At 41.7% G+C, this 17,304-nt stretch overlaps 1 protein-coding gene across 2 annotated transcripts in view; it reads right to left on the bottom strand.

Moving 5' to 3' along the window:
• Window positions 1–17,304, bottom strand: part of LMX1B (LIM homeobox transcription factor 1 beta) — a 90,142-nt gene that overhangs the window by 8,353 nt on the left and 64,485 nt on the right. The window lies entirely within an intron of this gene.

Here is a 17,304-nt window from a genome sequence, read left to right as displayed (position 1 = left end):
AAGCAGGGAACCTCAATGCTATTGCTGAAGAGAAGATGACATACACGCAATTGAAAAAGAGAGGAGTGGAATAACACAGCTTTTCTTTGGATGTTGAGTTATTCCAGAACAACCTGTCTTGGAGGAGAATACTGTGCATTTTAAATGGTGTGAAACCTCCTTTGGCAAAGATAGCTAGTGATACAATCAGCTAAATTACCACTATAATCACAGGCCCTAGAATACACACGATATTTGAGACTAGTTCTTATTAAACCTTTATAAACCCCCTCTTTTATCCATTGTTAATTTTCTAAGATAAAGTTTGAATGATTTAGCTTAATTTTATTTTGCTTTTCTAACGGCAACTGGGAATCTCCCGAAGTGAGATTTTAAGAGTGCTGTTTCAGATAGAGATGAATAGCTAAGTTATGTCCCTGCATCACATAGTGGGCTTGGAGATTTGAAATTCAGTCTTTTACCGCAATACATCAAAGTGCAAGGTGCATTAATATTTACATATTTGCAACAAAATGAACCCAGCTGCACTGCTGTGCCTTTTAGGATGAGGTGCTTGGACTTTTTTTTTTTCATCCTCAAAATCATCAACTTACAGATAAAAGGCAAACATCACCCATCTGAGAAAGCACAAAGGCTTTCGGTAGCCTGAGTCCTTCGAAGACTCCATTTTGTCTGAGCCGAGAAAATACAGCAAAATGGCAGTCACTGCTCTTCAGCAAAATGAAGGAGTCACGAAATGGGCACGAGGAAAAGAAATCATTTGTGTTTGCATACTAAATGCAAAGAAAGTCTGAGTGCCCAAGAACTTCCTTTTTTTTTCCTGTCTAATAAGAGCCATTTACTCTCTTACCCTTGGTGGCTTGGTGCGAGTCCTTGCACCATCCTGGCTATAACATGACACCTTTGCATTGTACAAGCCTCACAGGGCAGCCTGAGCAGCGCTTTTGGGGGGGGGGAACATAATGAATTAAGTCTATTAAATGGAAACTGAGGCCCTTGGGGACCTACAGCCACCACTGGTAAATAGGCCATTTTATTTTCAACTGTCTATTGGGCTTGTCTACAACTTTTTTTACTGTTTTGCAAAATTCAGAGAAAGTGAAATACGATTTTTATACTTTGACTAGTTAAGTTCACAAAAATACTACAATGTTTTAGCTAACGAATTCCTATGCAGCAAATATTTTTATACATACAGGATAGCATATCTGATAGGATTAAAACACAAAGGGGAAAAAAAGAGCAAGCATTTTGACCACTTTGAAATGTTGTTTCTATCTAACTGCTTAAACCTATTTGAATGAGTTTAATTAAGCTTGTATCTTTTGTCTAAAGAGTGTTGTTATGATGGAGCACACTTAAAGAAGCGGAAGATTAGCAAATCTGCTGTGAAGGCATCCGTCTCCTCTAACTGGCATCAGTTCATTTGCACTACTGTGACAGTTAACCTGTGTACGCTTCAGTAAAACTCAATTGATGGCTATCAGGAGGGACAGGACAAGCCCTCTGCGCAGCAGCAGCCCTGATGGGCTGCAGATGTAGCAGCCGGGCTGGGAAATACCGCTGCTGTTTCTGCTCTTGCAGCCTCCTGCAGGTCCCTGGCTTCATCTGCATTTCAAATCAATGCTGCTCTTTGGCAAAATCCTAAAAAGAAACTTCAGAAAGGGACCGTGATCCTGCAGCTACTGGGACTGTGATGTTTCTAAAAAAATCTTTGTGATTCTGCTGTGGCAATAATGATAAAAATGCTGTTTTGGTGCTGGTAATAAAAACAGTGCATGAACAATCAGCGTACTTCACACTGGGTTCTTCCACGGAAAGAGTTAACGTGGGAGGCTGATTCCACCAAGCCTCTCTGCTGACAGACCGCAGAGTCAAGCCGGACAGGCACCGAGAGCACAGGGACCCTTTTCCCTTTGGAAAGAGGATCTAGCAGAGAGGCTGGCTCCACCAGACTGCGCATTATGCCTGTCTGAACCAAACCCATCCATACTGCAGTGGAGCTGAAGTAGCACCCAGCTTCATGGGAGGAGCAGCTGTGGGGTTCCTGGCGCAAAAGCGGTAGACAGGCAGATCCCTCCAACCCTACAGAAGAGGAAGGGAAATTTTCCTTGGAAACAGTGCTGGAGCCAGGCTGGCAAGGGCTCGCTGCAGGCTTTTGCAAGGGGGATAGCACATAGGTACTTGTGGGCCTCTGAGAAAAATGGGACTGATGCTGCATAAACAGTGCATTGCATTAGGTAAGACCATAACGGTCTCCAGCCTTCTCCCAAGCAAAACCATCTACAAGCAAACCACAAAATCTGCCATCAGCCAGTGAAAGTAAAAACACAGATGTAATATGGTTAAAGTAGGAAAGCATATACCTTCCCCACTTTCACATTTCTTCAACTGGGACTGAGAACAATCTACTTTCTATTTATCCTTGTGCTATGGAGTGTAGTGTTTACCTGAGTAGTACCATCTATGCCACATTGCTTTATCAAGTGTTTTTTTTCTCTTCTTCTTCAAAATAAAAGGTGGCCAACATAAATAGAAAATATTGCATGTTATTTATTGACAATTGAATACAGCCAGAAAGATGGTGCTTTCGTAGTAATGTTACCAAAGGCAGTCTTTTAGTTATAAAGAATTATGTTGCCATCAATGTAGTATTAACTCATTCAAATGAGCAGTTATATTTCTGACAATAGTACATGAACTTCCTATCTTTAATTTATCTTTCGTCAACGTAATAGAATTCCATAATCTGCACTCAAATGCTCTCAGCATTGTAACATGCACTTACACCACACACAGATTGCACCATGTAGGTTTTAATTCTGAGATTATGAAATCTTCATTAGACATATCTTACAAAGTGTTTATCATTTCTTTTTCAGCTTCCAGAGAGTAACTCAGGGTTGTGCACTTTTTTTGCACCAGGCAATCTCACAACAGGAAACTGATCTTGACAAATGACCAGACTTTGATATCTGTGATCTAAAACACTGCTCATTAGACTGTTCATTTTATAAACGAATGGTAATAAACCTGTTGAGAAGTGTGGGATAGCAGGAATACTTTACAGATCACCCCTTTACAGGTTTCAATCAAAGCAATAAATTTGAAGGGGAGCATGCAGATATTCTGCGCTGAGACAAAGACTCTCCCACACCAACCACATTTAAAGAAATATTTCTTTTGCTTTCTATACATTTTACAAATAATTTACATAACTTTGCCTTTTTACCCACACGGCTGATTATCTCCAGCTCTCTTAAGTTAATGTCAAACCTCAAAATCCTTGGACTTGTTAAAGTATGCAGAGAGTGGAAATCAAATGCCTTTATTAGAAGCCCCGGGAAATCTCTGACTCTTAAGCACAACGAAAACATTCCAAAGAAAATTGTTCAAAGAGGACAAAGGAGAAAAGCAGAACAAGAAAACCTTGTTTTGAATCAATGATTGCAAGAGTTTTATAAATAAATTCTGTTGCCTGGACAATTCTGAAAGACAACTCAATAGGTTTAGGGATTTTTAAGTGTGTTTGCCTCTATGCCTGAAACACTTAGGGGATTCAGCTGAGCTAAAGCTTGGAACAATGGGCTTCTTTGTTCATTTGAGCATTTGTAATAATCACTGCAAAGCAACTTTACAGTACTAGATAGCAAAAATACACACCACTTAAAAATGAGTGAACTTAGAAAATTATTTTTGCATATATTTTAGGGGCAATGAAATAGCTAAGACATGTGGTCCTGTCTTTAAACAGTAGATGAAAATGTTCGCTAGCGGAAGAGGCCATAAAGATTTTATTTGTTAGGATATCCCTGTGAAGTCAGGCTGAATCAGTAATCCTTACAAACACAACCACAGTTACATGATCCATTGTGCCTTGCTGCATGGGCACAACCATCTGGTGTTTAATATGTACTACTGATTTATTATCTCTAGCGCAGTTATCTTGCTGTAAGTTTGACCCTGCTCTGCTCCTGAGAATCACTGTTCTGCTGTTTACTCTTACAATGTCCTGACAACCCGCCCTTTACCTTTCTGCTGCACACCCGGGTCCTTCATTTCTTCCTGTTTGCAGGCAAATAGATTCTAATTGTTTAAATATAACTAATTTAATCTGTGGTGAGAGATCTCGATTTGCAGTGAGAAATTTGCTGCTCATATTAAATGTGGTTCAAGAGGTTTGATACACAGAACAGAGGTATAAAAATAGACTAATTCAGTCTGTTTATTTATTGGACTTCTGCAGTGAAACAGTGAATAGGAAGTTATTAAGCCATGTTTGATATATGCTAGAGGACAGATGCTGCTGCCGAACTATCAGAGATGTTCAATCACGTTCTTTTCTGCGCAGTTCTGACATTCTGTGTTGGGCAAAACCACAGCAAATACCTGACTTTTCTTTATGTCCTGACTATACAAACATGCTGGTCACAAGCTCTGCTAAATTTTGTAGGCAGTCTTTAGGTCTGACACTTTTCTTTGCAACACTAGCCTGTAGATGACATCTTTATCGTGCCTGTACATCCAGCGGGGAGTTTGCTTGGCACTCACGTAGTACAAAGTATGCTAGAACTGAAGTAAAATATATTATGCTTTTCACACAACTGAGTTTTATTAAAAAAAGAAATTAAATTACTAACGAATGACATCTGTTACTTGTTCTTCAGGAGAAATTTTGATAATTCCATGTTCTTTAGATGACACAAAACGGGAAAAACACTATGCATGTTTTTTTTATTTTTTTTTCCAATATAGGACTTTTATATTTTTGCAGTCTTTTACAGCTCATGGATGCTTATAAAAAAGAAAAGCTGTTGCTTAGTTACACTAAATTCTGAACATTCAAAACATCTCAAATGCACCAAAGCGAAACAGAAATATTATAATTTTATGGTTTGAAAAAAAAGAAACCATAAAATAAAAAAACAATCAATTTAAAATATTTTCCCTCCAGAAAAAATAATTACATACTTTATTAAAGCCAATTTTATAGCTGAAACTTCAGTAAAAGGAAGCTAATTCCGTTTCATAGAGTGGTAATAAAATACGCACAAAAATTAAAAGTTTCTATAAAAAAAATGGAATATTTAGAGAGAAACTAAAACAAAGGAACCCCTTTCTACAATGAGAACTGAGGGAAATATTTATTAATACCGTAGTGAGGACACCAGCGGCTGGGCAGCACTCCGCCTGGAGGCGCGTGTCCCGCGCTGGCGACGCAGCACCGCGGGACGCCAAGGCCGCTCCGTCTCCCCACCAACAATTTGCCTGTTTCCACGAGGAGCCTTGTGCGGCCGCGCAACAGCGTCCCAGCGGACGGGGCAGCGCGCTGCCACGTGCCGAGGGCGCTCGGGCTCGCCGCGGCGGGGAAGTCACCGTCGGCCGGACGCTCTCCGCCGCTCCCGGGTCTCCTTCCCAAGAAGTCCCACGGGCTCGAGAGGAGGAGGGACGAGCTCGGGGGGCGCCGGCCACCAGCCGATGCCTGGGGCTGCATCCCGCTTCCCTCCGGCAGCCCCGGCCCCTGGGAGCTGGGAGACGCAGAAGGGTGCAGGGATGTGCATGAGGCACATACATCCCAAAGGTGCCGCGCGAGGGAAACTGGCCGGGGGGGCGACACGATGACCTAAAAAGTTGTATCTTCCTGAACTATCACGTAAAACATAAAATGTAAAGTGTAGAGGAGTTTCTTGCTTCAAGCAGAATGTGACAGAATAGATTCTTTTCTTTGCTTAATTTTCAGCCCCTAATTGACCACTTTGTTCAACTGTCTTCCATCACTGCCATACAGTTCTATTTTACAGCATTTTTCCGTACAACACTTTGATGGAAAAATTTATGAAGAATCGAATTATTGCTGTTAGAAGGGAATTAAAACAATTTTTCATTTACAAGTCACTGATATTGCTCTACTGTGCTCCACCTTTGGGAATCCAATAGCTCTTCCCAGCTACTCCCATTCCTCTTTATAGCATGGCAATTGCACTATACAGATTATGGCTGCAATTTTCTCCTAATCTGTTCTGGAGCACAGAAACTGTTATAGAAGTTAAGGGCTCCAATTGAATTGATAAAGTCATAGCTTCAATTAGGGAGTGTAATGAATTAACAAAATATTACGATTTTGTTAGAATTATATTTTTAGGGACTGTAAACATATGGGAAATAATGTTATCTTGTCCATAAATTAAAAAAAAGGGGGGGGGAGTGGCAGTGGGAAACAAGCTTCTACTGTTATAGCTTTTGTATTGCTTTAAATTATATCCAAGTTTCATAAAAACATAACACATCATGGGCAGTTTTCACTTCTGCTGATGAAACTCTGATGAGCAAGTTTACCCCATTACTGAAAACCATTTTTTTTTCATTTTTCTTTCCTTGCATTTTCATTCAGTTATTTACACATATTAAACTAAATCCATCTTCCTTTTCTACCTTTACAACCCTAGTGATTCCAGGTGGGTAAGTGGCTAATACCCTGTGTAGCATGGGGCACCTTAGTTCATAAACCAGATCGCCTGGGTGAGGACTGCCTTTCTTCAGCATGTTGGTTATTCACTGGTCTGATGAGAAATCTTATCTTTCTTGTTCACTAAGTGGCATACTAAATTTACAGTTATCTTGGACTTTATGTTGTCAACAACCCAGTAAAATTCTTCTAATATAATTTTTATAGGAAAATTCACCCTAAAGGCTCTGTAAGTGGGGAAATTGTACTGTTTGTGATTCACTTCTTTGGACTTCACTTTTAAAGAAAAAAAATCGCGTGTCAAAGCAATTCAAATGTAATTTCTAGGTTATTTCTTGGCTGGCAAGAATGACTTAGGGAAAGAATTTATACAGGGCCTTTCCCCTCAACTAAGAACATTAAGAAGAAGAAACATTATTTGCCAGTATAAAACAAAATAACTTCCTGTGCCTGCTGCAGTCATGCTGTATGAGAGCCTGTGCCCAAACCCATCAGCACAGCCAATTTAGCAACTGATTTGCAAGGAAAAGATACCTTAGTCCTGTGGTGTTAATGTCTTTACAGTGGGGGGTCTATTGCCAGCTTCTCCAAACTCATCAACACAATCTATTATTAATACCCAGCAAGGCTTTATAGTATCTTTATTGCACATGGCAATGAAAGCTCTGTGGTGTAATCTGTTATCTATATTGCAAAAACATGTGAAATAAAACAAAACATAGACACTTCATAAACAAAATGTTTCATCTATTACATCTCCCCGTCTCTCCTATATATAAAGCAGTAGGGTGCAGGAAAAGCATTCAGAGAAATTTGCTGTTAGATGTGGGACGAGATTCTTTTTTAATTTTATTTGTAATGTGACAAACCTTGAACCAGGAATGAGAATTTCTGCTGCTTTTCACAGAGATGAAAAAGTTTGGGTCTTTGCATAATTAGGCCACATTTAATTTCTGCAGCAAAGGGGTTTAGCAGCAAAATATACCATCTGAAAGTCCCAGAGGTTAGCTCTTGATGAAACACTGCTAAGCACAGGTTAAGTGTACCGCCCCGCGGTGGGACCGCTGCTACCGTGGCAGCTCCTGCGGGGCCAAGCACGGCGTCCGGGCTCAGGTGGCACCAGGTATCCGTCTGGGCATTTCTGGGCTCAGAAATGGAAAATTTGTCTTCCAGTGAGCAGCAGCAAATATAAGCACCCACTGGCATTTTCCCAAAGGCAGTTATTTCCTTGAAAATCATTCAAGAACAGTATTTGAGGGAAGAGCTGGATCTTCCGTTACTGATCAAAAAGCCAATACTTCATAGGAAAAGCCCAGAACTGCCCTACACTTAGTCCCTAGGAATAAATACCATTAGAAATACGACTTAACAGTGAATAAGCAAACACATTGTAAAACCCAAGATGATTTTGTTTTGAATAAACCAATTGTAGCAAAGGTGAAAGTGAGAAGAGGTAAAGAGAACAGTTTTGTATAATATTTGAAATACATGTTTGCAGTACAGCCAGAATAATAATAATAAAAAAATGTTAACACACTTCCGTCTCTTATTTCCCAAATGCCCTTTTATTTTCTTTGCCTATTGAAAATAAATTGTTCTTTTGTAGCGCTTCTCTTTTCAGGCAGACTGTCAGCTATTATTTTTCTATTTCCTCTTTTTGTCACTTTGCATTATTTTTGGTGCTGTAATTCCCATTTGTTCCCACTCCTATCTTCCTGTCTCCCATTGTTCCATTTTTTAATCCCCAGTTTTACTCTTCTTCGGCTCTTTTTTGGCCCATTCTCAGTAGGGTTTGAGAGAATACCCAGGCGTGACTCCCTGCTATAGCAACCACACCTCCCCAGGAAAGCCACAACAATCTCCGCGGCACCGGGAAGGTCTTTCACAAGCGGGCAGCAAAAGTAAATCCTTCTTCAAGGAACAAGGAGGATTAGCAGAGAGCAGTGGGCTGCAGACTTAACCCTACCCCTCATTTCTTTAGAGCACCAGTCACTCAGAACCCCGCTGTGATGTACAATTAAACAGAACCAAAAAAAAATCCTGAATGACACAAGAGCCAGATTGTGTAAAGGTTTAATTCCACTTTAATACCTTTCCAAGTTCAGAACTCAAAGATAGCAATTTAACCCAAGAATCCCCATCTGAGCATGAAAAGTTGTTGTTTGTCTTACAAAGGTCCCTGCTACATTCTGCTCTAAATCATGGCCTATTAGCCTGACTTTTAATGGAAGAAAACTTATTTTTTTCCCTAATCATCTCATATAGTTTCTCTTTACTGTCCTTCCCCCATAAAGTTCACTCTTCTTGCAAGACAGAAGAGTCTTATCAGAGGCACAGAGTTTAGGGAGAAATCTGTGGATAGCACTAGCCTTAGCAGGAAAAGGAACACTGAAATAAATCAAAGGAGTCCAGCAATGTCAAGGAATGATCCTTTATTCTTGTAACATGGATGTTAATGTCAATGTTATTAGCATCATGACAATTGTATATTATTAATTCTATGATGCAAAATACATAGCTCCTTTTATACAGACTTCTTTGAAGACTCCAAATATCTGATTCATCCTTTTAATGTTAATGACCAGACTAGACTATTTATTCTAGTGTGGACAGATATGATATTTGCTCTATAAATTGAATTCTTAGATGAATGGGGAAATGCCAAAATCTGCAAACTTCAGTAAGGCCAAGTATGGATAGCACTCTATCAAGCGCTAAAGACTTACCTATCAGCATCCATGTTTGCAGTCAGGATTTGGTAAACTAAACCCATGAAGATTTATCAACAAACAAGGCCCTATTGCATGTCCAGAACTTGCTTTTGCCTGGAACATTAGCATAGGTTTTAAGTTATTTCAGCAGTTAAACATATATCACACAAGCCACTTCCACATGTGTGAAAATGAAATCCCATTAGACACCAACAACATTATTAGGCATGCAAAGAGGATTATTCCCTTAAGCTCACAAGACTGAAAGGTTTGTCTAAACATTTTATTAACTTTTTCAGACTTTTTTTAATTAAATGAAAACTTACAAGTAGGTCAAAGCTGGAAAATACTACTTAATTTTGGGATATATATATATATATATTATACATGCACCCATACATAGAGAGAAAAAATAGAGATGTTTGTTGGAGAGAAAATGTAGAAAATCCTCAGCACATCGTATCAATACATCATTTCTTACTTTTCATAGGAAAATTTGTACTGTTTGGTATTGTTCTATAAAAGCAAAGAAATATCCCACAGTATTCCTGATGGTTGCATAAACATTTCCAAAAATCAGGTGTTGTTTAATGTCTGGCTAAAACAAATCCTGCTCTAACTGCCCTTTCTTCAAAGTTCACACAGCACTTCGCTTGTTTTTCACAGATGGTATAAGAATACTTGCTGAAATAGAATGAAGTTTGCTAACCAGTAATTCTGAGGTTCTTAAGATCACCTGCTAAAATAAATATACAGGGAGGAGCTGTGCCGGTTTTTGCTTCAGATAAGTAAAATGAAGAACATCCTTTCATACCAGCTGGAATAGGATTGGGCCCTTGTTCACAGATACGAACACTTAAAACAGCCTTGTTCCATTGAAACTTGTGTCCTAAATCTACTTTCTACTACCCTTTTTAAGGATCTGCAGTTCAGATATTTAAAGTGATGTCAACAGTTTCTCAATTTGCTGTTGAAAGCAAAATGATTCCTTTTTGGATCTCACATCAACACAACATGTCACAGTTCAGAAAGCAGTTTGCATTGCAAATTTTGGATGTGCCACAGGAATGCTCCTATGCAGGGCTCGCATGCACTACCCGCTAACTGTAGTGGGCAAGTCAGGTGGTCAAACATAAGGGACATGGCTAATATATGCATTTCTCTTGTTTTCATTTCACTTACAATAGGCATTAAAATATTGAATGTTGCTTCTAGCGCTGCATAAACCAGGCAGGAAATGTAGAAGCTTGGGTGTACAAGTTAATGAAATATGGTTGGGTGAACATAAGCTCTTCATTTAGACAGCAACAGTTACTGCTGCAGTTTCTTTGTACCCACTTTATGAAAGTCATAAACTCCCTAAAGAATGGCATGAGCTATTTTACCCTGATGGTCTGTGACTCCCTCTCACTACCTGCTGGTGCAGTTAGAAAGTATGAACTGCCTTTGAACAGATTAGGACCAAGTTAAAGTGTGACAACATCTTAAGCTTTCTCCACATGTTGCCAATGATTTCCAACTAAAGATGTTACCTTCATCACTTCTGCCACAGTGATAAGAATCTATAGCCCACTCACTTGAGGAGATAAAAGCGGTTTAGCTGGAAGTATAAAGTGCTCTGACTTGCTAAGCTGAGTGGCTGGCTGTCCCAACCTAGCTGAATTTTTCCTCTACAAAGCGCAAAATCCTTATCATTAGGAACTTAAGCTGCTTTTTATTTTGAGACAAAAAGAATACTGTTTATTGGCATCCAACTCAAACCAGCTGTAAACAGTTGCTTTGATGAAGAAGCAGCTACAACTTCAATATGCCTGAAGGCACATACCCACTGAGTGTCAATCATTAAAGGAAGAATGTAAGGTGTATACCGGGTCAAAAGAAGGCCAAGTGACATTTAAAAGACCTCAGGGATCCTGGTTAGCCCTGTTTTCCTTTTAGAACCAAAAGAAGTTTTTTTAAGCTGTTCTGCTGTAGGACCTTCCTCACAAGAAGCACTCTGTGGCTAGGCTCAGCCCCAGGCTGGCTCACAGAAGCAGCAGAGTCCTAGCATTAAGCTTTTCTCCCTGATACAACTGTGGAAGCGTCACAATATACATTGATTTGACAGAGCCTAAATGGCTCAAGGACGTTGCACTTCATTACATACTCTTACATACTCTGGAGCAGCAAAAAGAGTTTGGCAGCAGAAGTCCTGCTGGTTTCTATAGATATTTGAGTCACAGATGTGCAAGGGGATATGAGTAATTTTTAATTTTTGTATTACTTTTGTTCATTTTTTGTATTCTTTTGTCAAGAATTCCGTTGCTGGAATCACTATTTAAATTAGGGATGCCCTACCAGCTATTCTGGTGTGAGAAGTGTAAGGTTGCTATAGAACTAAAGATGAAACGGTAGGAAGGTAAAAATAATTTTAATAAAAAGAATTAAAAATTAATTTGACAAACAATAATAATAACAATAGATTTGTCCTGAAACATGTCTCTACATTTATAAATCCTATTGTAATCAGATATGTGCTCAGAAAAAGCTCAAACCTGAGGACAACAGTCTTGACAGTGTCTGGACAATTCATGGATTGACTAGAAAATAGGAGCTCTTGAATATGGACTTGGAAATGGTTCATGGTCCTCCAGAGAAAGCAAATTGTTCCATTTTTATCATACAGCTCACTCTCAAAGTGCCATCTGTTTTCTGCATCCTGAGGTGGGTTATTCCATACACATTGCTACTGCAATCAGAGTTAGACTAGGTCTCAGGCAAATAAATACACAAATGGTTAGTGTTTCTTCATATCCCTGCTTGTTCATATTACATTTTGATGTCTTTAGTTTGACCTACCAAACACTTTCTAAACAGAGAAAATATACAAATCCTAGCCTCAGAAATGTAAGTTTAAGAGAAAGAAGCAGCCAGTGGCTTGAGAGGTGAAATGGCTCAGTTGTTGATGGGTCCTTAACTTTTTGGTTAAAAAAAAAAAAAAAAATTAAAGGGGGAGAGGTGCAAAGCACACTTCCCACAAACACGCCGTGGTGAAGGTCACATTGTCTCAGGTCTCAGCCACACCACTTCCTAGGACAGAAGACAACACTTACACCTCTACCCGTAGAAAACACTCCAGTTTGCCTTGGCATGAAGGGCAGAGATTTGTCCAACAAGGGGTAATGGGAAGAGAACATGCTCCATCAGGAAGTTCCCTGAGGGTGCCTTTGAGCAGGTCTTACAAGAGCACTAGCTGTAGGAGAGTGCTCCCTATTTGAAACCACCAGTTTGAGAGAAGATGCAGTCAACTGCAGAGACATTACGTGCTGATGGGATGATGAAAGGACACACTGTGAGCCAGGACAGGTTCAGCACACAGAGCAGGTAATAATTTGCAAGCTCTCAGCATGCACTTGCATGGACAGGCAGGAGCAATGGGTCAGAGCACGATCTGGCCAGTCCTTGCAGTACTCCAATGCAGTCGCTGTCCCGACTGCAGAAAAAACCTGCCTGCACCTGAAAAACGAAGCTGCTGGTCACAGGAGTAGCACCTGCAGCACTCAGTAGCAGCCATTCAAGAAAAGCAAGTGACCTCTTCATTTATGCGGGTGGGCAGGTTGGGGGTGGAGGGGAAGAGCTTTTCAAATTCAGATCAAAAGAGTACATAAAGCTCCTGCCCCAAACCTCCTCAGGTTTCCTTGAAGAATCTGAAGTTTGTGTGTATTTAAGGCCAGGTGGTTCAAACAGCTCCAGGCGTTGTTTAGTTGTCAAGTGCCTGTTCTCTACCCAAAGGTGACATTTTCAGAGCATTCTTAATTCCAACTGGTTCTAATGTTTCTAAGTGATCTGAATGTGGAAAAGAGCATCTTCCATGAGGAATATCAAGAGAGAAGATCAGATACCCCCTATATTAGTCCCATATAGTAAAAGACCTTCCTGTTCTAAATGCTTAAACTTGAAACAGAAGGAAGAAATATTCTCATCTCCATATCTCAGAAACACAGAACAAGAGCTTGAACCAAGTTCTTAAAATCAGTTAAAAGCCTTAAATTTACCTCAGTGGTTTGTATTAGGTTCCAGTGCTTAGAACCCCAAAGGTTCTTAGAAGTCAAAATCCTACTGATTTCAGCCTCTACAGTTTTGTTAGGAGTCTTGCCATAATTCATACTGGCATTGGTGACAGTGTCAGGAACTGCATCTCTGCAGCCCCAGCATCAGCCATGACGCAGGACCAGCCCCTGTTTCGTGCATCGGGTGCTTTCTTAATGCGGTGGTCCTTCCTAGGGGAACCTGAAGCCTCGTTGCTGAACTTTGTGATCACAGCTACCCTCTCTAGCAGTCGTGTCTGTGCTGGCAATCACCGGTCAGCTGCATGGGGCACTTGAGCGATCAGCTCAAACATCAGGCACTTGCTCACGGACAGACCCTCACAGACAGGGGTTCCCTCAGGCCCCCAACGCTTTCCTACCTGTGGCAGTCTCTAGATATCCCCCAGCCTTGTCCCACATGTTGCCACCCCCGCCCCCAGCAAGGACAGCAGCAGCTATCTGACCCACAACCACGCCAGTTTGTGGGGGTCACATGTTAATACAACCTAAAATTAGTAGCATTTACCCTAAAATGATGGTCTGAAACATGTGTCCATTGCACCTGCAGGGCCACAAGCTGCTGGATGAGGGTTAGCACCTGCAGAGGAGACACAGGGCCTGGATTCCACCACAGCCTTCATGTAGCTTCAGCTGGGTGAATCGCCACTGGTAACCAGTGTACTGCAGTGGGATTAGATACTGAGGCTGACCTGAGGTCCCTTTCATGGAAGTCTTCCCTCTGAGGCTCCCAAGGACCTTTTATTAATATACAAGCAGAAAGGCACAGTTCTCTGTCATCCCACCCCTAGTCTAGTGCCGAAATTGTGTTTAAAAGCTGGTTTCACATTTCAGGCTCAGCCTCCTCAGCAGGGTGACATGTATAAGAGGCACATCTAGTTCAAGCAAGGAATAAAGGCAGAACTGAAGAAGACGACAACTTAGGCGCCCTGCAGAGCATGGACAAGCCCAGCACATCCATTGCAAGGGCCCTGCTCAGGACTGTGCTTTGCACTGCGGCAGCAATCAGTTGGGACGGCCTTAGGACTCTTGGTACCTTGGTTCTTCATTGCTGCAAGGCTGCATGGGCCCCTGATGTGGCTCCACTTGCAGCCCTGCTTGTCCCGCATGGGGGCTTGCAGTCTCCCACTGCTCACACAACTGCTTCCCCTATGGGAACTGAGCTAACATTTGCAGCCTGCACATGTGCAAGAGACCTGCAGCCCATGCCTGCACATGTGCTGTCCTTGCCGCTCCTGTGGCCAAGGGGCATGGAGGCTCCTGAGCTCCATAGCCTGTCTCCTGCAGTAGAAGGAAAACACAGTGCCTGCTCCATAGCATGCCAGAGAGGACTCCAACAGTTATGTATTTTATATGAAAGTGTAGTAGTAAACACTGGTGTCACCAGAGATGTGGCTCCTCCAGGCATGGGCTCAGCATCTCCCCCAATAGCGCTGAAGACGCACACCAGTGTGACCTGCTCCCGCAGGTCCAGATACGTCTCCCTGCCTACATCCTTGCAGGTACCTCCTGTTTGCAAGATTCAGCTCCAAACTGCCCTCTTGGCTTGAAGCTCCTCCCAGACTTGCTCTGACTGATCTTGCAGCCTCTTCCTGGCACCAGCCTCACCCGTCGGCCTGGCAGCACCAGCACCTCACTGGCCTTGCATGTAGACATGTCACTGTTCTTCATCGTGCTTCTACTGCCCTGCTCTCGCTTTGAGCTTCATGCTATACCTCTGCTCCTCCCTGGTACACCTCAACAGCTTTAATTACAGATATTATTTTGGGTTATACTTTGCATGACAGACAAAAGACAGTAGAAAGTTTGTGGGGCTGTAAGATTATACAACATATGAGCTACACCTAAATACATAGTATGAAAAATGTATCTTCGCAATTTATTCGTTAAGAAATTTTCCTGCTTAAAGCCTCATAAAATCTTTTTAAAAAGAGACAGTTCATCTTTACTGTCATGTTGATATCTTTATAAACTTACTCTAATGATCTATAGGAAAAGCAAACCAGACAGCTCTGTATTTATGGGCATATTTTAAAAGCCTCTTATATTTAACAACTGCATTTAGCTATGTTAACTGCAAGTTGAAGTAATAAAGGCTCTGCACACTTCAATGCTAAATTAAAAAAAGTTCTGCTGTTCAATAATACATAGATGCTGGTTTTTTCATTACTCTTTAATATCATTTCCGTTTAGTTTATAAATAATTGTAGCTAGCTAATGAAACGAAATAAAACCTGCCTGCAACCCATTCCCTAGAGCAAACTAAACTCCTCTTTTTAAAGCTTCTTAATCACCGCCCAGTTCTTACAAAATTAGCATAGTAATGGGCTTTAAATTGAGCCTCTTTGTTTTTTAATTAAGCTCCCAGCAGGTAAAAATAAAACAGATTATTGAAGAATATGCCAACACTAATAGCCTGAAACTCTTTTGACAATTAAAAAGATCCCATGTTAACCCTTTTGAGGAATCTTACATGCTAATTAGTCACTCTGAGGCCCAAATCCATCAATATTCCATCTAGAAACATTGTAAAGTTGAAATGGTGCCACTGGTGTGTGCCATACCTGCTACTATTTCAACAGAAAGGTGAGGCATAACCGCTGCACGGCACCGGGACTGCTGTACAGGCCAGCAATCATGGCTCTGCAAACGACGGCCTCCTAGCAGTGAAAGCCGCAGTTTCTGTGCCTAAAATACTTTGGAAGCATCTGCAGAATCTGCACTCGGGAATGCCATCGGATGATGCATGCTTTGATGTCATCAGCCGAATTCCCACCGCTGGCAGGGGTTGCACAGGCTGGACAGGGGCTGGAAAATCACCACCACGGAGATGGGCATGAGCCTGCGGCTCCGTGTCAGCCGGCTTCTCCAACGGTTCCCGTCATCCGCTGGCTGCTCTGGGAGGGTCTCCGAGGCCCAGCGTGGAACAGGGCTGCCCGGCACCCGCAGCGCTGCCGCCCCGCCGCTGCCCCAGGGTCCCAGCTTGGCAACAGCCCTGTGCCTGGACAAGGAACCCCCTTTCACGCCTTAGCTCCAGGGCTCACTGCATGAGGGTGCCTCCCCAGTGCCTCCACTGCAGTTGGTACAAAAAAAAAATTAACTGAATGCAGAGTTAGCAGCTCTGGTCGGCATTTCAGCCTCTTGACACTTATTTGAAGTGTCTGCCTAGCAGCCTGAATGCGAGGAGTATCCCAAACATGCCTGAAAGACAACTATTCTTTTTCGCTTAGCAACATCAAGCTGCCCCGGAGGCAAAGGTAAATCTTAAGCAGAACAAGAGGGCTAGGAAAGAGTAACACTAAAGCCATGTCATGGACAACAGTGATTCTCTGGGAAAATTTACTAGATAGCGCTGGCAGACTGGAGACGAGCACAGGGTATCATTGATTAGTTTTCTGACAAATATTTGGAAACCACTTTCTGAGTCCCACACTTTATTTTTAGCATCTGACCCAAGAGACAGAGTGTGAAGTGCTGGCTGCAAGCTGCTTGCATCCAGCCAGGACCATTAATCCCTCACTTTCAGGAGTGCTGTGTCCATCCAGAAAAATGAAATAAACAACATGAAAAGGCCATTCATTTCCAAGAATGCTGATCACTCCGCAACCTTCCGAGACTAGCAATAAATGGTATTGAATGCTCTTGTGTGCTCAGTAAAAAGCTGCCAAGTCTTAGGCAGCTGCAGTAACTACTGTCAGTCGCTGCTCTGTATTTCACCTTATACTGTAGGGGTCAGTGGTGGGATCAGAGAATGTGATGGGACTTAAGACCGGACTCCAGCGTGAACATCTCCCACCTTCTTTCACAGAAGCATTTGGGATCCTGGTGATATGGCTTTTAGGTTTCATTTCTGAACATAAATGATGTTTCTTGTGTCTCAGATTTAGCTGAGAAAAGATAATGTGGAGAAAGGAGGTCGCACTTTGCTCATATTAGAATATAAATTCATTAGGCAAAGACCATTGTTTACCCTCCGTGCAGTGACCAGCGTTAGAGACTTCATACGGCGTCTCAAATAAATATCACCAGCAGAATCGTTCAG

The sequence above is a fragment of the Rhea pennata genome, chromosome 18 (genome assembly GCF_028389875.1).
Source record: "Rhea pennata isolate bPtePen1 chromosome 18, bPtePen1.pri, whole genome shotgun sequence".
Classification (NCBI taxonomy): Eukaryota; Metazoa; Chordata; class Aves; order Rheiformes; family Rheidae; genus Rhea; species Rhea pennata.
This window is presented reverse-complemented; position numbering and strand designations above follow the sequence as displayed.